The 25,498-nt window shown below is 37.4% G+C and overlaps 1 pseudogene; it reads left to right on the top strand.

The window, feature by feature from the left end:
* The first annotated feature begins 622 nt into the window (after nt 1–622).
* LOC120192562 lies at nt 623–25,277 on the top strand (annotated as a pseudogene).
* The last annotated feature ends 221 nt before the right edge of the window (nt 25,278–25,498 follow it).

Raw genomic sequence — 25,498 nt, 5'->3', positions numbered from 1 at the left:
GATGGAGATGGGACTGAGTTGTGATTTTAGGTTTTAGGTTATGAGTTGCGATTACGGGATTTTGTCTTAATATTCGTTTTTGTAATTTGAAAATAAAATACGCGTAGCGATTATAATGGCGCTTTAAATATCGCGTTGCGATTTACGGATACGCGTTGCGATTTTATGTATTATCGTTGCGATTTACCGATACGCGTTGCGATATACGGATACGCATTGCGATTTACCCATACGCGTTGCGATTTACGGATACACGTTGCGATTTACGGATACGCATTGCGATTTATGTGTTCGCGTTGCGATTTTCATATTCGTGTTGCGATTTTGGAAAATCGCAATGCGAATTTGACTATCGCATTGCGATTTTCAAGAATCGCGTTGCGATTTTGGAAACTGATTTGCGATTCTGGGGATCGCGTTGCGATTTTTATTTCGCGTTGCGATTTTGTTGGTCATTTTGGCAAATCCAAAAAAAGTTGGTTAAAATCGTATATTATAACTTTTTTTTGGTCACTGAGGCGATTTTCTCTTATATTTATAGCTCCGCTGCCAAAATAAAAAACGCAAGAATTTTTTTATGTAAAAATAAATATAATATTGTTTAATTTTATTTCGGTCCCTGTAATTTCGTCAATTTCGGTCGTGATTGGAGAATATCACAAATTCTGTCGAAGTAATTCGGCGTTTGGCATTTGTGTTTGCTTGGCTGTGAACTGAAAGGGAAGACAATCGAAGTTAGGGATAAAGAAAAGGTCAAACATCCATAGCCAGCTTCTCTGAGTTCCGTGTCTCGTCGGTATTTTCTTTTTTTTTTTTGTTCCGATTGCAAGGAAATGCTGTATTTGAAGCAGCCAAACTCTATTGTTTGCAAAGGAGGAGCGGCTTTGGTTTGGCAAGAATAAGTTAATTCTGGATTAAGGTATGGATTTTTTTCTCAACGGAAAATAAAAGTAAGAAAAGTTCTGTCGTTGGTGCATGCTGGTTTGATAAATTCCCTGAGCCTGGGGCTCGGGGCAGGCAGATCTGAATCTATTAACTGAAAACGGAGAAAATAAAGACGCTTACATGGAATCATCCGCTGCAAAAACTTGCGATTGCGATAATATTAACAATAATGGGAGCTCCTCCCAATCTCAACCGTCTACGTGTATGCAGAAATTCAGACTCTACGAAACTCGATCGGTAGTTTTTCTTTCATTTCTATTTTATGTTATTCTGTATTATTGTTTCTTTGTTTGCTTCGATCTCATTAATTTACGTTGTTAACAGTTTAGTTCGGATGTAATTTTACTTGAATGGATTGTTTTGATTTTGAACTATTAAATTAGGTGGAAGAAGAATTTTGTTTAACTAATTTCGTTTTGGTGTTTGTGTGCAGAACTTTTATATGATTGGAAGGGACAAGAGTAGAACGTATTGGAGAGTGTTAAAGATAGACCGGCTTGATCCTTCTGAGCTGAACATTTGCGAAGATTCTACCACGTATTCAGAGAGTGAATGCTCCGAGTTGTTGAGACGAATACATGAAGGAAATATTTCTACCGGTGGATTGAAATTCGTTACAATTTGTTATGGCATTGTTGGTATGGATGTTGGAATTTCGTTATGACTTTAGGGGACTATTAATGTTATTCAAATGGTAATCTAATACCTAAACCGTTCCATGTTTTAGGGTTCATTCAATTTTTGGGGCCTTACTATATGCTTATTATTACGCGAAGAAGGCAGATTGGCTCAATTCGCGGTCATAATGTATATGCGGTTTCAAAGAGTGCGATGATTCCTGTTCCAAATTCAACTGTTAACTCGAACGTTGCTGACTCTAAGGATGAGAATAGGTCTTCTTCTTTATGTATGCTAATATATTTGGTCCATTTCTAATAAGTCCTGAATGTTATGCAGAAAGATTTTCTGTTCTGTTCTGCACTGTGATTGTAGAAAATTATTGGCGTTCTATTTTGTCCCTTTGTTTTTTATTTTTAAATTAAGTGACTTCTGCTACGCATTATGCATTTAGTTTTTAATTTGACATTAGTTGTTTTACTTTTTTATTTAGATACAAGAAGCTCCTGTGCACGGTTGATCTGACAAAGGACTTCTTCAGCTACTCATACCATGTTATGCGTAGTCTTCAAAAGAACATGTGTAATAATGAACCAGGTCAGGTTCTTTATGAGACCATATTTGTGTGGAATGAGTTCCTAACTCGAGGGATCCGCAATCACCTCCAGAATACTTTATGGACAGTTGCATTGGTGCATGGCTTCTTTAAGCAGGTTAAGGATGGTGCTCATTTGAAGTTATTGTTAGCTAATATTTTATTTAGTTTCTGTTGTGCTTATAAGGTGGATGGTTGGCTTTATAGTTTGACATTGGTCTGTATGAATGTAGGACACGCTTTCTATAGCTGGAAGGGATTTCAAACTTACGCTCATTGCTAGGCGATCCCGCCACTATGCCGGTACCAGGTAAGAAAGTTCTCCCACATTAAAGAGAAAAACGCCAGTTTCATTTTTGTAGAGCACTAGGGCTATGTGAGATGAAATCCTACTTGGTTATTTTCTGTGATATGGTTCTGGAAAGTTATGGATTGAAACTTCTCGTCTTCACTTGCACATGATTTTTGTACGTAGGTATTTAAAACGAGGGGTAAATGAAAAAGGCAGAGTAGCTAATGACGTTGAGACAGAGCAGATTGTATTTGAGGATGTCCCTGATGGGCTTCCTGCAGAAATAACTTCTATTGTCCAGAACCGCGGCTCAATTCCACTGTTTTGGTCACAAGAAACCTCGCATTTGAACCTTAAACCAGATATCATATGTATGTGCTTGTAATTGCTTGGAGTACTTCAGGTGCTGCTGCAGGCATCTTTCGTTTGCTTTGAAAAAGAAAAACTAACCATTTTTTTCTTTTTACAGTGTCAAAGGAGGACAAGAATTATGAAGCAACCAGACTTCATTTTGAAAATCTTGTCAAAAGATATGGCAACCCTATAATTATTTTGAATCTGATTAAGGTAATTTTCATTGTATCACCCTGTATCGCATTAAGGTTTCTTCGTCTGTATGTCTTTATTATCCTGATCCTTCTATTTTCGTTTATCATTTCATAAACTGATATATTTCTTAAAGATAATGCGTGCGTAGAAAATCTAAAAATTGGTACAAAAGAGGGGGGCGGGGTAGCACAATACTTTGACACAACTCTTCGATTTAACTGATTTAATGATAAGTTTCTGTATCTTATTGCTTTTGTGTGATGAGCAGACACAAGAGAAGAAGCCTCGAGAGTCCATTCTTCGTCAAGAGTTTGCAAATGCAATCGACGTTATAAATAAAGATTTGTCAGAAGAGAATCGATTGAGGTTCCTTCACTGGTGATCTACACAAACATTCTCGGTGGTATACCATAAGCTTGTTATTTTGTCCCCAAACTAATGCGCGTTATCCCTTCTTTACCCATCTATTTATTCCTCTTTGCTCTTTGGTGTTGATTCATTTTTATTTTTGTAGTTTGATTCCTCACTAGCAGTTAAAAACTTCCATTTTTTCTCTTCCAGCAAAGCAACAAATGTTTTGCTACTTTTGGGCAAAGTGGCTGCGTATGCATTAATTCTAACAGGTTTCTTTTATTGTCGGGTGACTTCAACCTTGAGACCTGAGGAGTGCATGGCTTGGTCTTCCTTTGAGTACGTTTTTCACATTTAGTAACTTTCAGTTTTGTATATGAAAACTTTGTAAATATGACATTTTTACAAGCCATAGTATTGAATGTTGTCTAGATACCCAAAGCAATCTCACTCATCAGTAGGCATTTTGAATTTGAAACACGTTAGACTTTTGCATTAGGTTGACACTTGGCTTTATAAATTATGGATATCTATCTATCTATCTATCTATCTATTAATGTAATTGTCGAAACGATTTTTTCTAAAAGGTGAAAAAAAGTGAGATTTTGAAAACCACATTAATTCTTAATTGTCTCTTTTCATTTTAAAAACATATGCGATTTAAAATACGGTTCGAAGAGTCGTCACCAATCTTTGATTAGGGTGTGATTGGACACCCAAAAATGCTTTGTCATTTTAAATAAAAAGTAATTTTAATTAAAACAACAAATTGAGGTATGCGTTATCAAAATCCGAGTTTGGGAGTCGGTTACGTGTGGGGAAAGATTAGCACCCCCACAACGCCCTAAATTGGTACCTAGTCGATTAATTAACGTCTTTGCAATGAACTTTACAAATTCGAATTTATTTTGATTTTTGATCCCATAAAATAAAAATGTAAATTTAAAACATTCAAAAACACTTAAACAAATTAAATTAAAATTACCAAGTCATTTTAGAAAAATAAAGAATGTTCGATTATTTACAAATATCGAGACCAGATCTTAAAGATATAACAACCTTTTCTCGATATATTTAAATAAACGAACATTTCTTTTTCTCTCGTTCCCAAATTTTAGTGTGATGGATCAATTTTAGGTTTCACTTTCGGGATACACTTTTATTTTAAAATCATTAAAAGCAGACCTCAAATCAGTTATGACTGCCCATTTAATACAATTTTAAATTAAAAGTGTATTACCCTTAATCCGATTATGTAATAGGTCAAGTTATGCAAATGAGGCTATCATGTGAATTATGCAAAAAAGTATGTCATGCCAAAATTAATTAAACAAAATTAAAAAATAGCATACAATGTGATATACAAAAAATTATGTATATATGTTTTAATTAAAAATCATAAATTATGCATATTGACATATTATGAACACATGTGACCTAAATATAAAAACAAAATCATAACATGCTAAACTATAAATTTAAAAAGTGTATGTATACGTGTTAAAATAAGGACTAAATTTAAATGTACGTAAAATTAAACATGTAAAATGGGAAATAAACTAGAGACTTAAACAAAAAGGCACATGAAACTAGAGGGTCTTATATACAATTCATCCTATTCATTTTAAATTAGGATAATATGTAAAATAACATAAATAGTACATGCACATTTGAAACGAAACAAGAAAATTAATACAAGAAATGACTACTTTGTAAAAGAGAATATAAATTGTGAGGGCCTAAATTCTAATTTACCCAAAACTATTAATATTAAACCTAAGTAAACTGCTAAACTATCCTAATCTTCAAACAGAACATACCTAGCCGCACTCCTAATTTCCTTCTTCCCTTTCTTCACACTACCCATCTCTTTCTCGGCCATGCATGGCGTCGCTCTCAACCACCATAGCTTCTAGCCGTCTAGCTTTTCAACTCCGGTGAAGCATAAATCTATTCTACATGGCACTATCGACAACCATAGAAGTAAAAAAAAAAAATCGACCTTATTTCCTCCATACCCATGAACGCCGCCGTGATACCCAAAATCGAGTACTCTGATCGTCACCTTCGATTGCCGGATAATCCAGAAACGAATTTAAACCGACCCTAAATTCTCTTATTCTCGCCATTTTAATACCTCCCGGACACTAAGACCCTGCGCATCCTCAATCTTGCCGACGAATTCGACATCAAACAACGATACGTTGCGAGGTAAACTATTCAGACCATTCTCTTCTTATTATTTTGGTTCAAATATGAGGAAGGAAACTTACTGGAAATACAAAGAAAAATGGTTGATAAATCTATTTACTATCCTTTGTACTCTATTCTCGTATGGGAGAAAAGACATTAAAAATAGGAATGATTACGTGTCTTGCTTTCTCTGAAAAACAAAGGAGAAGAAATTACAATGCTTTCCTTTTTTTAAAAAAAATCCGAGAAGCCTGTTACAAGTTTCCACTCTCAACGAAGACTCGACGAAATTGAAGCAAAATAAGGTATAAAACTAACTATTCATTTATGCTTCTACTTCAAAACTTTCTTCTTTTATCATGCTTATATCAAAATAGAACACACTACACTGTAAATAAAAAATGAACTTAGAATAAATATACCTCGATAAACTGCTATTGCCTTTGTGAATGAGTGATATTTACTTCTACTGGAAGAGTGAATAAAAGAATGCTTTCCTTTATTCCTTCTAAAATGGTGGTCGAGAGACCTTTACAAAAGAAATTTTTGATTTGTTCCCTTTCTCTCTTCCAATGGTCTCTGTTTCTCTCGTTCTTCATTAATCTCCTTGTTGTCTCTCCTTTTTCTTTCTTTTTCTGTTCTGTCTCCCTTTTCCAGTAGTTAATTCCCCCTTCTCCGTATGATTTCTAATGGTTAATGCCTCCCCAAAAACCGACCCTCACCTCCACTTTTCTTTTTAACTCCCAATAACCGTTTTTTAGTTTTTTAGGATTTCACGTGGACTAGGCTTGGTCATTGAATTGGGCCTCCAACTACTCTGCTTCGGGTCTGCTCCGACTTAGCCCCGGATAAATCGAGCATCTACAGCTGCCCCTCTTTGCTCATTATCGTGTAACGAGAATAGAGCAAAGATCAAAAGATGATCGAGTTTGTCCGGTCATGAGAACTTCAAAAGATTAAACCATTCCACTGTTACTTCAAGAGAAGTGATACTTGAAAAATCTTCAAATAACGGGTCTGCTCCCTTTTCTTTCAAGGAGTATAAGACTCGAACAATCATTGGCAAACGTGTCTGCTCCCTATTCATTCAGGGAGTATAAGACTCAAACAATCTTCAACAAACATGTCTGCTCCCTATTCGTTTAGGGAGTATAAGACTCGAATAATCTTCAACAAACGTGTCTGCTCCCTATTCGTTCAGGGAGTATAAGACTCGATCTTCAACAAACGTGTCTGCTCCCTATTCGTTCAGGGAGTATAAGACTCGATCTTCAATAAAGGTGTCCGCTCCCTATTCCTTCAGAGAGTATAGGACTCAAACAATCTTCAAAAAACATGTCCGCTCTCTATTCCTTCAGAGAGTATAGAACTCAAACAATCTTCATAAAACGGGTCCGCTCTCTATTCCTTCAGAGAGTATAGAACTCGAACAATCTTCATAAAATGGGTCCGCTCTCTATTCCTTCAGAGAGTATAGAACTCGAACAATCTTCATAAAACGGGTCCGCTCTCTATTCCTTCAGAGAGTATAGAACTCGAACAATCTTCATAAAACAGGTCCGCTCTCTATTCCTACAGAGAGTATAGAACTCGAACAATCTTCATAAAACGAGTCCGCTCTCTATTCCTTCAGAGAGTATAGAACTCGAACAATCTTCATAAAACGGGTTTGCTTCACTATTCTTCCGTGAAGGCTTATAGATGATTTGCTTCACTACTCTTCCGTGAAGGCTTAAGATTGATTTGTTTCAAAGATCCAACCTGAAAATCAAACATTACCAATCATTAATGTATGTTTGAAAATATTATACTCAAAAATTTAGAATTTGATAAAATTTCTGAAAATCCATCTCCATCGCGAAAACTTGTCTGGAAACCATTGGATACGTGAATCTGCTTTGGCGCTCAGTTTTTGTATAAACATCATTCTTTTCAAAATCTCAAAACCAGTTATGTTCATCTCGATGCTTTAATATCCTCAATCTTCAACTATCCCTGTGAAACCTATAAATATTTAAGTCATCATGCAATTATGAATGCCATGATCCTATTCATGCCTAAAATGTATGCAAATATGCAATTTGATGCATTTTCTTCTTCGAAGGAACTCTATCTCCTTTTAATCTTGATGGAACTCGGCTTCATCTTGGGCACAGAACGTTTGACCAGTTCACCCCGGCTAACAATCTCAATTCCATATTTCTCAGCTTAATAGGGCCTTGGCTTCTTTCTTTCCTGAAAACCCACCAGTACCCATAATCAACTTCTTAATTAATGACAATCTCTTTAGGTCTTCTTCTCATGGCTGAGATTTTCTTATGAATTTCAAGATTTCATTTTCCCGTAACCACACAAGCTTACATGTTAAAACCATAATCAGCTTCAGATACCTGCATTTTCTAAAACCTTTTGCACAATAATACAAAATGATCTCATGTACTTCAAGTTAAACTATATGTTTTAACTTTTCAAAATAAGATGTTTGCAAAAGGGAAATTATCAAGAAAAGACATCTCTTTATTTATATAAATACAGAGAATTTTAGGCAACTAAATGGCAAACTTTTAACTGGAAACAGTAAAAGAACAAAAGAGTATGCGTCTTCAAATATCAATAATGCAAATGCTTTTGAACTGGCACGCCGTTAGAATATCTCGAGTGTAGCTTCTGTCAAAAAGATCTTCAAAATTATGATGCTTAAGAGTATGAAGCTACTTCTAAACTCCCAAATCTCTATCATTAGATGCCCTAAACCAGTATTGAATCTCATGTGCATTCAATTTCTCTTGGTTATTTCAATCGAGACTCATAATCTTTAGTCTCGTCCCTGATCACCAACTGTCATTGTTACTATCCATATCAGGAGCTCTTTCCACTTCCAAAATTAATTCAGAACCTTCCACCATACACGAATTCTGAATTTCAAATTCAACTCAAGTCGCCCTTTGCGGGTTTTCAACTTGAGACCTCCTTTGGTTCCAAGACGCCCTTTTCGGGTTTTCATCTTGAACCCTCCTTTTATTTCTCTTTTTTTCATTTTCTCTTTTTTCATTTTTCATTTTCTTCCTTTTCCATTTTTCTTCTTTTTTTCTTTTCGTTTTTTCCATCATTTTTCTTTTTTCTCATTTTTTTCTCTTTTATTTCTTCTTCAAGCAAAATATCTCTTAACAACGTCGAAATTCACTGGATATGGTAATTCTGATCCGTCCATTTCAGTTAGGACTAGAGCTCCCCCAGAAAAGGCCTTCTTGACAACATAAGGTCATTCCCAATTGGGCATCCATTTTCCTCTGAAATCCTTCTGAATAGGCAAATCCTTTTAAGCACCAAATCTCCTCATGGAATTCTCGAAGGCGAACTTTCTTACCATGTGCTCGTATCATACTTTTTGGTATATCTGACCATGACAAATAGCTTTCAATCTCTTTCTTCAATCAAATCCAACTGTCATACCTAGCTTGGACCCATTCTGCCTCATCGAGCTTCACTTCTGACAAAATCCGAAGTGAGGGAATTTCCACCTCAATAGGTAAGACAACCTCCATCCCATATACCAGAGAAAACGGAGTTGCTCCAGTTGAAGTACGTACTGAAGTTCGATAAGCAAATAGAGCAAAGGGAAACTTCTCATGCAAGTCCTTATATGTCTCAGTCATTTTCTCTATGAGCCTTTTGATGTTCTTATTGGCCGCCTCTACTACCCCATTCATCTTTGGGCGATAAGTGGTGGAATTATGATGCTTATTTTGAACTGTTTACAGACCGAGTCCATCATCTTATTATTTAAATTCAAATCATTATCGGAGATAATCCTCTCTGGTAAACCATATCTACAAATGATCTCCTTCTTTAAGAATTTTCATATTGTAGACTGGTATTTGCATAAGAATCCGCTTCTACCCACTTGGTGAGTAATCTATGGCCACCAGAATGAAACGATGACCATTTGAAGCTTTGGGCGAAATTTGTCCAATAACATCCATGCCCCACATGAGAATGGCCACGGCGCTGTCATTACGTGCAACGGATGAGGAGGAGTATGTATCCTATCTCCATAAATCTGATATTTGTGACATTTTCGGGCATAATTGCTACAGTCTGTTTCCATAGTTGACCAATAATACCCAAATCTCATAATCTGCCTAGCCATAGCATGCTCATTAGCATGGGTACCACATATTCCCTCATGCACTTCTTCAAGAATCATTTGGCTTCTTTCGCGTCCACACATCTTAACAAGACCTGATCCAGACTTTTCTTGTATAGAGTCTCACCATCAAGCACAATCCTGATGTCATTCTTCTAATGGTTCTCTATCATTTTCAGTGGCCTGTTCTGGATAACTCTGATACCTTATATATTGCAAGATATCATAATACCAAGGGTTTCTATCTTCTTCCTCTTCGATATTAAAACAATGGGCTGGATACTCATAAGCCTTCATTTCAATGGGCATCGTATTTGAATGCTCGCTCATCTTAAACGCTGTTGCCAATGTGGCTAAGGCATCTGCCATTTGATTCTCTTCTCTGGGGAGGTAATTGAAAGTTACTTCATCAATTCTTCAACAAGTTCCATAACCACTTACGGTATTCTACAAGCTTGGATCTTTGTCTCCCATTCTCCTCTGAGTTGGTAAATTACCAAGCTGCATCACCATACACTTTGAGCATTTTTATTTTGCGATCAACAGCAGCTCTAAGACCCAAACACAAGCTTCATACTGGCCATATTGTTTGTACAAATTAAGCCGACTGGTAAAAGGATAATGCTCTCCTTCTGGTGATACCAAAATCGCCCGATTCCATGTCCCAAGGCATTTGAAGCACCATCGAAGTTCAACTTCCAATATTTGCTAGTGGATGCAACTGCTTCTTCTACCGAAATAGCCATTAAATCTTCATCTGGGAAATCAAAGCTCAACGACTCATATTCTTCCGAAGCCCTGCTTGCAATGAATTCCGCTATAGCACTTCCTTTAATTGCCGTCTGGTTTACATACTGGATGTCAAATTCGGACAATAAGATCTGCCAACGAGCTAATCTTCCAGATAATGCAGGCACACCCATTAGATATTTCAAGGGATCAAGCTTGGATATAAGCCAAGTAATATGATACAACATATATTGCCTAAGCCTTCGGGTAGACCATACTAAAGCGCAACACAACTTTTCCCACTATGGAGAAATGAACATCTTCTAGCATATCTTCATATCATATACAAAGGTCTGTAACAACAGAGCCTTCCTCAAATTACCCTTGAGATCGGGTGCTCCTAACTCTTTTAACTTTCGATACATTCATTCTATGAGTTAACAAAGTATACCATTTAAAAACATCAGAATATCATTCAACTCATGAATCATTCTCTAATCTTATACAGGCATTCCTGAGGTTTCGCTCTTCTCCATGCCTGGCCAGGGCAGGTGAATGCGATTACCTTCAGGTCTATCGCCTGTGCTTCACTTTGGAAGCTCTCATATCACATAACAATTTAACTCTATTAACAAGACAACACACTCCTTACCCTATCAGATCAGAAAATTTTTTCACTTTAGTGGCATGTACACTTTTTAAAACTCTTTCGACTCATTTTTAGCCTAGAATCGCCTAAAACCGTAGCTCTGATACCATTAATGTAACACCCCCAACCCGTATCCGACCCGGATACGAGTCCGAAGGGTCACATTGACTTTTCAAACAATTTTTTTTTTTCTTTTTTTTTTTTTTTTTTTCGTATAAATAGTGAGTAATTTAAAACTTTTGTATATGTAACTTATTCAAAATATTTCCAGAACTTCAGGGCTTACATGTTTTTGACCAAAACCGATCAGAGCATATACAATTCAAAAATGTTAATTACATGCCAACTATTTGCAATGTACAGAATACATCTAATTCAAGAGATCTTTCTGATCTGATCTTCGGTAAGAAGTAACTGACCTGTCTTGCTCCGCATCACTTTTTACTCTTCTCGAAACCTACGTGTCTTTTGGACTAGCTCGGTTGAGATCCCTGTAGTCAACACACATTCAAACTTTCCCATCCTTCTTCGGTACTGGGACAATATTCGCCACCATTCAGGATATTTGGTCACTTTAAGAAACCCGGCATCAAATTGTTTCTTCAACTTCCTCTTTAATCTTGAGCAGCATCTCAAGTCATTCTTCTCAATTTTTGTTGTACCGGTTACTTCAGGTTTATTGGTAGTTTGTGAACAACCAATTCTGTATCTAAACCCGGCATATCTTCGTATGACCAAACAAACACATCCTTGTATTCTTGAAGCAATTCTATCAAATCATGTCGACCTCCAACTGATGAGTGGTACCAATCTTTACTTCTCTTATCCCTCATCTGTCCCTAAATTCAAAATCTCAGTAGACTCTTTATGAGGCAGAATCTGCTTATCTTCATTCCACCATTTTCAGCAATTCAGAAGGTAGTTCACATCCCTCTCATCATCACAATCCTCGATTTCTCCTTGACTATAGGCTTCTCGAAATCAATCTCCGGGTCAGAGTCATTGGCATTCATATTATTGATATCTGAGCTCCTGAAAAAATAATGAAAGAGAGAGATATATTACATATATACATATGGGATGATCTTTTCCCATATAAATAAATAGAAAGGAATAAATACATACATATATACAACAAAGAATGATGAATGAAATGCATGGGAAAATGTTTGCCATTTGGAACTAACAGAATGCTTTTATTGAAAGCAAGAAAAAACAAACAACTTAACCCTTTACATAAAATCACCTATTGCCCCATGGTATGAACACAGGGAAAAGTTCCAGTGCATTACTCTGTAAAAGATTTGTAAACTACAGGCAGTTCTTCCGCGGTCCAATTGTTCAACACGAAGCCCGGCGGTACAGGATAAATGCCCATAACTCTCATTTCCTCAAATTCATCATTAGTTATAACGTTAATGCCTAACTCTCCCAAGGCATCCTCAACCATCACCTCAGTGTTCCTTGAATTCCCTTGAAAATATGTCCCCCAGATATGAAAATGCTGCTCAACGGCGGGAAGGTCATGGGTTCCCAGCTAATGTCTTCACCAGCCAATCTGGCCTTTCTCATTTCCTGACCTTCTTAATTCCCCTCAGCTATCCCTCGGAGTTGGCTGATACCCAAACCAAATCGATCTCTTTTAGTAACAGGGCATATGGATTCACCGGTCCTTGCAACTGTCGAACCCCTTTCCAACTTTCGCTCCTCTTTCAAGAGTCAATTTGAGCCCCATCTTGGTACAGTCTGACAATCGAGGCTTTGGTATCTTCCTGCCTTCGGCCACAAATGTAGCATTGACAAACTCCACGATCTGAAAGAACACTCGACAGCTTTCTCATCAACTTCAATATACGGAGCAGTAGTAGAAACAGAAGCAATAATGTCCTCTTCAGCATGAATACATACCAACCTTCCATCAATCACAAATTTCAGTCTCTGGTGCAATGTGGACGGAACTGCACCGGCATGATGAATCCAAGGCCTTCCCAACAAACAATTGTACGTAGGCATAATGTCCATTACGAGAAATTCCACTTCATAAGTTGCTGGACCAATATTCAGAGGAACATCAATCTTGCCCAACACTTCTCTTTTAGTCCCATCGAAAGCTCGAACCACACTTTGACAGGTTCTCATAAGTGTACTATCTAATGGAAGCTTCTTTAGAGTCACTAAGGGCATCACATTCAAAGCTGAACCATTATCAACCAAGACCCGGGACAACACATGCCCTTTACATTTAACTATAATGTGCAAAGCCTTCTGACTACCCATCATCCCAGAAGGGATCTTATCCTCAGAAAAAGATAAAAAATTATCAGCTTGTATATTGGAAACTAACTGATCCAACTTTTCAATGGGTAATTCTTTCGGAACAAAAGTCTGGTTCAAAACCTTTAACAGAGCATTCCTATGGGCCCTCTGAACTCAAAAGTAATGATAAAACAGAAATACGGGCAGGCAACTTGTGTAACTGTTCCACAACACTGTACTCACTGTGTTTCAGAAATTTCAAAAATTCTACCGCTTCATTCTCGGTTACTGGTTCATTGATAACAGACTTATCTTCTTCTATCTGCACATCAACCTTTTTCCCCTTATCAACTGCAACCTTCTTCTTAGACTCTTTAGGTGGATTAAGAGAATAACACCTACCGCTTCTAGTAAAGCGTCCCACCTCATCTACTTCTTCATTCTCTTTTGTTACATCTCCCATCTGACAATCATATCTCCAAGGCACTTGTTTATTATCCCGATATGGGAATGGAGATGGAGGTGTAATAACCACTTTTGGGGATACCTTCTCAGCAACTCGATTTTTGGGAGTAATAATTAGAGGACAATTGGCATTGTATACCCCTTTAGACGATCCTTCTGAAGCGCAAACTTCCTCTTCCTCTTCTTCAGCAATCTCTCTAAAGAACTCAATTTCTTTACTGTCCATCATGTCTTGTACCAAAGATAGGAAGTCAGGACATTGCTGAATATTGTGTCCTTCACTGTTATGATACAGACATACCTCTCCTCTGTTAAACTGTTCACTTGTCAAACTGGGCTTCAACAATCCTACCTTGACCATCTGGCACCACACCCAACTCATGGGTGATACCACCTCACTAACATTCCTTACAATTCTCTTTCCTTTCTCTTCAGTAATCGCGTTAACTCCTGCCCCTGCATGGCTTGGCAACGTATTCTGAGCTATATTTGGCTGCTCACTGTCACCAAAGTTGATGATATTCCTCGTTCTCAAAGCTTGGACACCTTCTTAAAAGCAGTACAATTCTCAATGGAATGCCCAGGGTTCCCTGCATGGTACTCACACTGAGCACTAGCATCATACCATTTGGGAAAAGGAGATTGCATTGGTGTCACATGATACGGCGAAACCACATGTCTATCATACAAAATCTGAAACAATTCCTTATAAGTCATCAGAATTGGATCAAATTGAGGCCTCTCTCTCCTCAGGTCCCTTGCCCCTTGTCTATTATCATTTTGTGTTGATGGCCCTGCTCCCTGAGGACGGGAAACAGTGATGTTATTAGAATCGTATTGCCTCACATTACTGACTTCGTTTTCTTTTTTCCTCACTGGTGGCCTCTTACTAGACTCTCCTCCCTCGAGCTTCCCACTCTTAACATCCATTTCAATCATTTCTCCCGCCATAACTACATCAGCAAAACTTCGATAAGGATTACCGATAAGATGCGAGAAAAAAGGAGCCTTTAAGGTGTTGACAAAAAGCATATTTGTTTCATTCTCTTCCAATGGCGGGTGGACTTGCACTGCTACATCTCTCCATCTTTGAGCATATTGTCTAAAACTCTCGTTAGACTTCTTTTCCATTCCTTGCAACATCATCCTGTTGGGCCTAACATCTTTCACATGTTTGTATTGCTCAAGAAAAGACTTATAGCCAAGTCTTTCCACGATTTAATATTAGCTCTACTCAGCTGGTTATACCACCGGATTGCCGAGCCAGTTAAGCTTTCCTGAAAACAGTGTATCAACAATTGATCGTCCCCTATGTATCTGGTCATCTTCCTATAAAACATCGTGATGTGTGCAGAGGGACACCTAGTACCATCAAACTTTTCAAAGTCAGGAACTTTAAACTTTGGAGGCAAGACCAGATCAGGAACTAGACTTAACTCCTTTGCGTCAAATCCATAGACACTGGTATCTTCCTCCATGGCTCTGACCTCTCTTTCTAACTGCTTCCATTTCTCTTCCAACAGATTGTTTTGATCCTTCTTGGCTTCTTCATTAAGGTCCGGAACTTGATGATAATGATGTTCTTCCTGATATGAACTAGATCCAGGTTGTACGTTAATAGAAGCACCGACTGGATTAATGTGCACCTTCCCGACATGAACAGGGGCCACTTGAACATTCTGAGATTGTTCTGTGGTTAACCCTGGATGATGAAGTGGGTCCTCAGTTACACCTTCTGGCATAGGGCTTTTCCCATGTTCTGGATTTCTTCCTTCCTTCCAACATACCCGCAAACTTAGCAAACATCTCCTTTTGGGCATTCATCATATCTTCTTGCATTTTCTTGATATTATCTTGTAACTCTAACTGAGTCTTCTCAATTTGGGCAAGTTTGTCTTCCATAACTTTCTTCCTGGTTCTGTAGATATGCTTGGGATTTTTCAGTATTACTCTGTCACAGAGTCATTTTGTTATCGCTGATATTTATTAATGAATATAAAATATATGATTATGAATGAATAAAATGTGATGCAAAAAATTAAATGTATTAAAAATGCATATGCAAAATGCAGGGTGTTGATCCTAGAACGACTCCTTAGAACAACTCTTTACATTAGAACGACGTTCAATTACAAAGTTGAAACATATCACAAATAAATCTGCACAATCTCTCCTATTTCTTGTACATGTGCTAGCAACTCCACGATCTTCTGGTTTTCTTCAGCCTCGGGATCCAGTTCTTCAGTCACATCAGCAGCTTCCTCGGATAAAATGACCAAATATTGAGCTATTCTCCGCGCGTGTCCTAAGTAACAAGCAATAAGGTATTCTATTTGCTTAACTCTCGCCTGAGCTCGCACCCATCGAAAACGCCATTGTATATCCCCCTCATAAGGAACTATCGATAGCTCAATTGATTGCCTCTGAAAATCTCGAACCATGGCTTCAAGCTCACTCACTTGTTTTTTCAGACTTTCAACTTCCCCATTGCTTGAGCTACCTTCCCTGTTTCGGTATCGTCGTAATACAGTCTCTAAACTTGAAATTTCCTCCTTCAACTTTTCATTCTGGGCTTGACTCTTTTGTAACCGCTGCTCTAAAGAATCCTTTTCTTTCGATAAAATCTTCACTTGGTGCCTGCTTTGCTTAAGCTCTTCTTGACTCTCTCCGGCTACTCTTTTGAGGCTCTTCACCTCTTGCCTCAATTCGACAGACTTACTCGAGCTAGAACCTGCCTGAGCTTTTACCATTCGCTGATAAGTTGACCGAAGATCGTCAAAGTCTAGCCGAAGTTGTTTCTCCACTTTTTCAATTCGATCTGCTCTAATCTTCTGAATGTCGATCTCCAATCCCTTTTGATACACTTCATCTTCCAGTTTCTGTAAAGTCATTCTCCATTGTCTCCGTTCTGCTTCGAAATCGAGCTTGGCTAACTCTAATGGAGATGACACCACTCTCAACTGTTCCTCCACTGGCTGAATATTTTCAGGATTCACTATCGGGATGTTATCGTTTACTCGACCGCTTCTCCACTGCTCGTACTCTTGAGATAACCCGAGGTCATAGGTGAATAAATTCACGCGACGAGTTTGCTTCCAAGCCTCAGCAACCCCTTTAACTTTACCCTTATACTGATCTCCTTTGAATGCAAAATCCGACCCTACCAAGTCCCACGTGGCTGGAATGAACTGCCTCGATCCATACTGTCTGGAAACTAGTAGCGGAGCATACCCAACAGAACCCCATATACCTGGCAAAGGAACCCAATCTCGCTCTCCACATCGGTAAAGTATATCCGAAGATGTATTCCATGAAGCTCGCCACAAAATATCTCCATCTCTGATATCCTTGAAGATGACCATCCATTTTTCTTCGGTGAAGCCCCCAGGCCATTCTTTAGAAAGAAAATCTTTCAAAGGCAAAAACCCCTCTATAAACACTCGTCCTGGTGCTCTTTCAACATGTTTGAAATGACTCAGAATCCACACTAGCATCAAAGGCGCACATCCTATAAAGCGTCATTCTCCCTCGCGTCTACAAGAACTCAAAGACCGGAACGTCTCAGCTAAAATGGCTGGAATAGGATCCACGTGCTTGTCTAATCTTTCAAACAGGTCAACGACTGATACGTCTACATATCCTAGCACCTTTGGAAAAATAACGAGCCCATAAATCCCTAAAGCAAACAAGTCAAGCTTTTTTCTCTTATCAGGGTGATGATCAATTACTTCTTTCAAAGCAGCCCAAGATATGCACTCACTGTCTCCCTTCCTCTTAATGTTTCTGATTACCCAATCTTCACTCATTCCGGTCATCAATAGTAATTTCTTCTTAAACGAATGAGTGACTGACAGCTTGGTATATACTCTATCCATCTGTGACCTCGAACAACGGACCAAAGCTTGATACTCCTCTATTGTTGGTGTTAGATCCACCCTACCAAATGTGAAACAACTATAAGCCGGGTTCCAGAACTGTGCCAATGCTCTAAACAGATTTCGGTCAATAGGAACATCCAGAAGATAAGGAATGTCACCGTACAACTGATTAAACATCTCCTTATCGGCTGCTTCCCATCTTCCCCATATCTCTCTTAGCTCACTCAGATCATTCTGACGTACGTTGATGTGAGTGTAACCAAATAACTCTGACACATATCCAGGCATCACGCTATCTCCATTGGTCAATTGGGAATGTTCCGACCACCTCAGAACATCTGCATTATCCTCAACCTCTTTCTGAGCCGTTCGTTCCATATTACTGGCCTTCTATATGGACATCGACCCCAAATCAACACCATGTAATGGATCGTGCAATGCAAAACATAAAAAAAAAACAAGGCAAAGATAACAAAAGATCGGTTAGTAAACATAAAGCAATTAAGTCGGGATAATAATTTATTCAAGAATCCTACCCACACATGCTGGCTACCCAATCATGTTTTATCAGATCGTACCCAACATGATATCTACTCCCATGCTTTGTTATTCACAAAAATAAATCCTAACCGCATGATATCTAATTCACATGCTTGTTCAAAAAATAAACCTAACCGCATGATATCTAGTTCGCATGCATTTATTCGAAAAAAAAGAAAATAAATGACTCAAAAAAACTTTTCCTTGTGTACCCTCCTCACGGGATTCATAAGGTTCGGGTTTAGCTTAACCTAAGTTCGGGCTCTACGTTCACTATATGTCGGGTTAAGTTCTAAAGTAATAGGTTCTCGAATTGTCCTTGTCAGTGCCCCATTGGGCTGCCGAACCCTCAATCCTGGCCCATCACAGGCTTTGGGGGATCGAGTTCAATTTCGAGGGAACACACCTCCTTATGTCCATGCGGAGGTGATTACCATCACGAGGACCATAAGGCGTGAGCTCCAGGAGCGATCCACTATCCCATGCGGAGGTGAAAACCACACGAGGGCATAGTCTCTCACTCCTACTTAATTAGGACGGAGCGGGGTTTTAGCTCATGTTATGATAATGCAGCTGTGCAGTGTGTGAGGAAAAGCGAAAAAACAAACAATAAAAACACTCAAAATCAATTCTCAAAACACATAATTATTCTGAAATCATTAGCAAACAGATCAGTACAACTATTTAATTGTCAATCAAATTAAATTAGAGAAATCAAAATACAAACAAAACTTATTAAAAACAAAGCAAGGGATCAAAAATCAAATTAAAAAGAATTTGTAATTTTCAATTGCAAAGACAATTAATTAATCGACTATCGGCTTGACTCTCTAAAAAATTCCCCAGCGGAGTCGCCAAGCTGTCGAAACGATTTTTTCTAAAAGGTGAAAAAAAGTGAGATTTTGAAAACCACATTAATTCTTAATTGTCTCTTTTCATTTTAAAAACATATACGATTTAAAAGACCTCTCGTTTCGAAAAATTTGAATTTCCTTTACGATCGACAAATATGGTTCGAAGAGTCGCCACCAATCTTTGATTAGGGTGTGATTGGACACCCAAAAATGCTTTGTCATTTTAAACAAAAAGTAATTTTAATTAAAACACCAAATTGAGGTCTGCGTTACCAAAATCCGAGTTCGGGAGTCGGTTACGTGTGGGGAAGGATTATCACCCCCACAACGCCCTAAATTGGTACCTAGTCGATTAATTAACGTCTTTGCAATGAACTTTACAAATTCAAATTTATTTTGATTTTTGATCCCATAAAATAAAAATGTAAATTTAAAACATTCAAAAACACTTAAACAAATTAAATTAAAATTACCAAGTCATTTTAGAAAGAAAAAGAATGTTCGATTATTTACAAATATCGAGACAAGATCTTAAAGATATAACAACATTTTCTCGATATATTTAAATAAACGAACATTTCTTTTTCTCTCGTTCCCAAATTTTAGTGTGATGGATCAATTTTTAGGTTTCACTTTCGGGATACACTTTTATTTTAAAATCATTAAAAGCGGACCTCAAATCAGTTATGACTGCCCATTTAATACAATTTTAAATTAAAAGTGTATTACCCTTAATCCGATTATATAATAGGTCAAGTTATGCAAATGAGGCTATCATGTGAATTATGCAAAAAGTATGTCATGCCAAAATTAATTAAACAAAATTAAAAAATAGCATACAATGTGATATACAAAAAATTATGTATATATGTTTTAATTAAAAATCATAAATTATGCATATTGACATATTATGAACACATGTGACCTAAATATAAAAACAAAATCATAACATGCTAAACTATAAATTTAAAAAGTGTATATATACGTGTTAAAATAAGGACTAAATTTAAATGTACGTAAAATCAAACATGTAAAATGGGAAATAAACTAGAGACTTAAACAAAAAGGCACATGAAACTAGAGGGTCTTATATACAATTCATCCTATTCATTTTAAATTAGGATAATATGTAAAATAACATAAATAGTACATGCACATTTGAAACGAAACAAGAAAATTAATACAAGAAAGGACTACTTTGTAAAAGAGAATATAAATTGTGAGGGCCTAAATTCTAATTTACCCGAAACTATTAAATTAAACCTAAGTAAACTGCTAAACTATCCTAATCTTCAAACAGAACATACCTAGCCGCACTCCTAATTTCCTTCTTCCCTTTCTTCACACTGCCCATCTATTTCTCGGCCATGCATGGCGTCGCTCTCAACCACCATAGCTTCTAGCCGCCTAGCTTTTCAACTCCGGTGAAGCATAAATCTATTCTACATGGCACTATCGACAACCATAGAAGTAAAAAAAAAACAAACCGACCCTATTTCCTCCATACCCATGAACGCCGCCGTGATACCCAAAATCGAGTACTCTGATCGTCACCTTCGATTGCCGGATAATCCAGAAACGAATTTAAACCGACCCTAAATTCTCTTATTCTCGCCATTTTAATACCTCCCGGACACTAAGACCCTGCGCATCCTCAATCTTGCCGACGAATTCGACATCAAACAACGATGCGTTGCGAGGTAAACTATTTAGACCCTTCTCTTCTTATTATTTTGGTTCAAATATGAGGAAGGAAACTTACTGGAAATACAATGAAAAATGGTTGATAAATCTATTTACTATCATTTGTACTCTATTCTCGTATGGGAGAAAAGACATTAAAAATATGAATGATTGCGTGTCTTGCTTTCTCTGAAAAACGAAGGAGAAGAAATTACAATGCTTTCCTTTTTTAAAAAAAAATCCGAGAAGCCTGTTACAAGTTTCCACTCTCAACGAAGACTCGACGAAATTGAAGCAAAATAAGGTATAAAACTAACTATTCATTTATGCTTCTACTTCAAAACTTTCTTCTTTTATCATGCTTATATCAAAATAGAACACACACTACACTGTAAATAAAAAATGAACTTAGAATAAATATACCTCGATAAACTGCTATTGCCTTTGTGAATGAGTGATATTTACTTCTACTGGCAGAGTGATTAAAAGAATGCTTTCCTTTATTCCTTCTAAAATGGTGGTCGAGAGACCTTTACAAAAGAAATTTTTTGATTTGTTCCCTTTCTCTCTTCCAATGGTCTCTGTTTTCTCTCGTTCTTCATTAATCTCCTTGTTGTCTCTCCTTTTTCTTTTTTTTTCTGTTCTGTCTCCCTTTTCCAGTAGTTAATTCCCCCTTCTCCGTATGATTTCTGATGGTTAATGCCTCCCCAAAAACCGACCCTCACCTCCACTTTTCTTTTTAACTCCCAATAACCGTTTTTTAGTTTTTTAGGATTTCACGTGGACTAGGCTTGGTTATTGAATTGGGCCTCCAACTACTCTGCTTCGAGTCTGCTCCGACTTAGCCCCGGATAAATCGAGCATCTACAGTAATATGATGGGACTTTAATGATGCCATGTCATAAATATTTAAGATCTCTGTTTTGTATCTGCTAAAAGTTGAAAATGGCATTTTTGTCTTCTAACGATGATACAGGAACTTCAATGAGATTGACATGTCACCCCAGATATATCACAACAATGTTACTGATAATGCTTACAAGTTGGAGAGGAATTGTTCTGGATATAGTAATGTTACTAACGGAAATCATTCTCTCAATAGTAATGTTACTAACGGAAATCATTCTCTCAAGCCTCCAACATTCCAAAGAGGTGTGCTTAGGACCAATTGTATTGACTGTCTGGATCGCACAAATGTTGCACAGTATGCATATGGATTGGCTGCTCTAGGACACCAGCTTCATGCTATAGGGATTAGAGATACCCCAAAGATAGATCTTAATGATCCATTGGCAGATAATTTAATGGGTTTCTATGAGAGAATGGGTGACACACTCGCACACCAATACGGTGGTTCTGCAGCTCACAATAAGGTATTCCAATTTGTGATTATAATATTTGTTCTATGAGAAATAAATGATAGAGGGTAATATTTGTTACTTAAGATTAATTCTTGTAACATGCTTCAGCTGCCTGTTAAAATTTAGTTATAATTTATAAATACAAACGTCTCGGTTAGTTAATTTTCTGTTCTTTTATACCATGCAGATATTCTCTGAGAGAAGGGGTCAGTGGAGAGCTGCGACCCAGTCACAGGAGTTCTTTAGAACACTTCAACGATACTATAGCAATGCGTATATGGATGCTGAGAAACAAGATGCAATTTATTTGTAAGTTTCAGTATTATGTGTATATTACTTCCGGGGTGAAAATTGACGTCTGTTTCACTTTGACACCAAATGGTCTTAAAGCATGTTGCTCTACAACTTTGATGCATATGGGTAGTTGGCCTTTTTTGGGTTTAATACATCCCTGATCCTACTTCAATGGAATAAACGGCTCATATCTTTCATTTGGAGTTCAGTAAATTTGACATTTCTTGTAACTATCTTCAATTCATTTCTTAAATATTTTATTGTTAATATCTTTAGCAATTCTTTTAATAATTCTTTGTGCTGATTCCTTGGGCATTTCCAGCCCCAGGCTGGTAAACCTGCTCTTTGGGAGTTGGGTTCAGACCAACATTATAGGGGAAGAAACGGGGAAACCATTGTGGATGAAGATGGAAGGTAGTTTTCCAAGTAAAGCCTTGAGCTTCATCCCTGAGCCATAAAGTAGTGACTACAATATCCACCATTCTTTATTTTTGGGAACCACATATCTGGGAATACGCTTCCTGCAATTTCTTGTTTTGAATTCTCAACTTTCTTGTTAATTAGGAAATTCTGGTTATGGGGGCTTCTTTGAGTTGTGGCGGAAAGCCACTAGAGGTTTACCTTAACCTGAAGTTTTTCTTGAGTTCCATCTTCTTTACTACTCGTTTATTCACCCTAATTTCTTTTTATTACTGTTGTTTTTCTTCTTACCCACATCACATCCATATTTCTTCATAAGCTATATGACTCTTGTTCATAGTTTTACATATGCTCGATCCAATGTAATGAATTTAGTAAGTAGGTCGTGTATGGAAATGAGATTTTTTGCATATCATTTTCTTCTTTGTTTTGGTTTACCTTTCTATTTAGTCATCTGGTTATTGCTGTGTATCACTTCTCTTTCTAATCCTTAATTTTCAGGTCATTTTTCAAAAAATCATTTTCTGATGGAAATATTCTTCGTCAAACTGGGTCATCTATGCCAGCCACAAAAGATAAGCAGGAGAAACTTATCAATTCATCTTTGCCTGACCGATCACAAGGAAGTAGTGGCCTTTCAGAGTCATCACCTGAGATATCAACTTGTGAAAGTGATTTGTCATATTCAACGTTACGGGCTTTCTATTCCCATTGCTGAATGCCGTTTACTTTGAAATGTTATCGATTTCTAATAGCTACAACCTTCTTTTCCCAAAAACCACTGGGAGATGAGACGGGATCTACGGTTTCATTTGTATTGGTCGTTGAACCTTCAATCAATATGCTTTGTTGAGCTAATCTTTTGTATCAGTGCTTTCATAACTTTTTAAGTTTAGTGTTGCTGCATGAATCAGCTGGTGGAAGCACGTTTTCACGTTTTCCTGTAATTAATGGATCATCTGTAGCATGTTGCATATATGGTTGTCCCTTCAAATTTCTTGTTTGATACAGATATCTTCAAATTCTTTGGACAGGTGTACACCCTCTATGTCTCGGAGGCATTTGTTTGGAGATGTGCAAAGAGATCGCTATCTTGAAACTGGTCAAATTTTCTTTTCTGGAAATGGGGATGGAGCTAATTGCTCTAACTTCGTTGACTTAGACTGGCTTTCATCCTCTGGAAATTCATGCGAGGATGAACCATATGAGAGGTACATTTTCCTATTATGTATTTCATGGATGCTCCAAAGCTCAACCTTTAAGGCTACAGTGGCATTTGTTGTACAGATTAACATAGGCATAAACTTTTGCTGTATGCTATTTTCTGTTTGTACGCTTGTTTTTTGTGCTTATTACCTGTACCACTGGTTAAAGAAGAAGATATCAACTTGAAAAATCAAATGATTTAAGTTATTCAAAACCGAACCTGTTGATCCCCAACCCTAAAGCCTAGTTTCCATTCAAGATAGGGCTTAGTAAGTGTTTCTTGACACTGCCAAAAATGAATATTGAAATAGTAGTGTAATGTCCCCGAACACTGGTGCATGCATACATAAAGGGCACAACTCTTTCATGACTTGTTCTACAAGGTTTCTGCATTAGTAGAGAAACGGGATAATTTCTCAACTTGTAACCACTATAGAACAACTGGATAATTTTTTGTATAACATATGAGTGGAAACTACATTTCAGACATCGTCATAAACATCTGCAGGTCATCACTACTTCAAAGCACTCCAGGGCATTCATCAGAGAACGTTGTCAATGGAATATTGGGAGAAACAACCCATCTACCAGTGAATATGGATCGATTATGAAGGTTGGTACTTGTATTCCCAGTGGAAGGCTCTCGAATTTACTTTTATGGTTATATTTTTATATATAGATTTTGTCACATAAAAATGCACCATATATGAATCAAGGTTTTCTGATAAACTTGATACGACTATAATATTTTTACATCTCATAATGCTGAGACATTCTTCTTTTTTGCCATAACTATAATAATACATCTCAACAAAATTTTCTGTGAGACTAAGTTGGTGCTTTCTTTATTCTATATACCATTTATGCAATGTATTATAAAAACTGCAGCTTGTGAGTTTCTCGGAGCACGAAATAATGGCTAAACCAAGTTATATATATTTATGCAGGAAATACAGCAGAAAGGAGCCAAGGAATTTCCCGATGGTTTTGTGCAGTGGGTAAATTATGGACATGTGCTTTCCCATTAAAGTTTTGCTCAGTTTCCTCAAATCGATGGCTCCACCTACTCAAGCTGCCATAGTGATGGAAGCCGTTGAGTCAAAAGGAGAAGCGGAAGCAGTTGTACTGGCACTCTTATTTAAGATAACCTTGCTCGCAATCCAATCCCCCCATGTACGAGTAGTACAGCAGTCATCCCCTCCCCCCAAAAAAAAAACTCCTCAAACCAGAAACTAATACTGCAAGAAGAAAAGAGTAAATAGTCAACACACAGAATTCTTTTGGAGTCATCATCCATCTCTCTTTAATTCCTAAATAGGGCTTTTCAGTTTCGGTCTGTCGGTCTTGTAAATATATATTTTTCTTCTGTTTTTTCAAAGAGCTCTGTTTCCGAGTTTTCAGGTCTTTGATTCTTTATTTCCTTTTCAAGTTCATCCATGACTAGATGATACATGAAACCGACGTTGCATTTGG

This window comes from Hibiscus syriacus, unplaced genomic scaffold (assembly GCF_006381635.1).
Source record: "Hibiscus syriacus cultivar Baekdansim isolate YM2019G1 unplaced genomic scaffold, ASM638163v2 tig00116975_pilon, whole genome shotgun sequence".
NCBI lineage: Eukaryota > Viridiplantae > Streptophyta > Magnoliopsida > Malvales > Malvaceae > Hibiscus > Hibiscus syriacus.
Note: the sequence above shows the minus strand (reverse complement) of the source record. Positions and strands in the feature narration are given on the sequence as shown.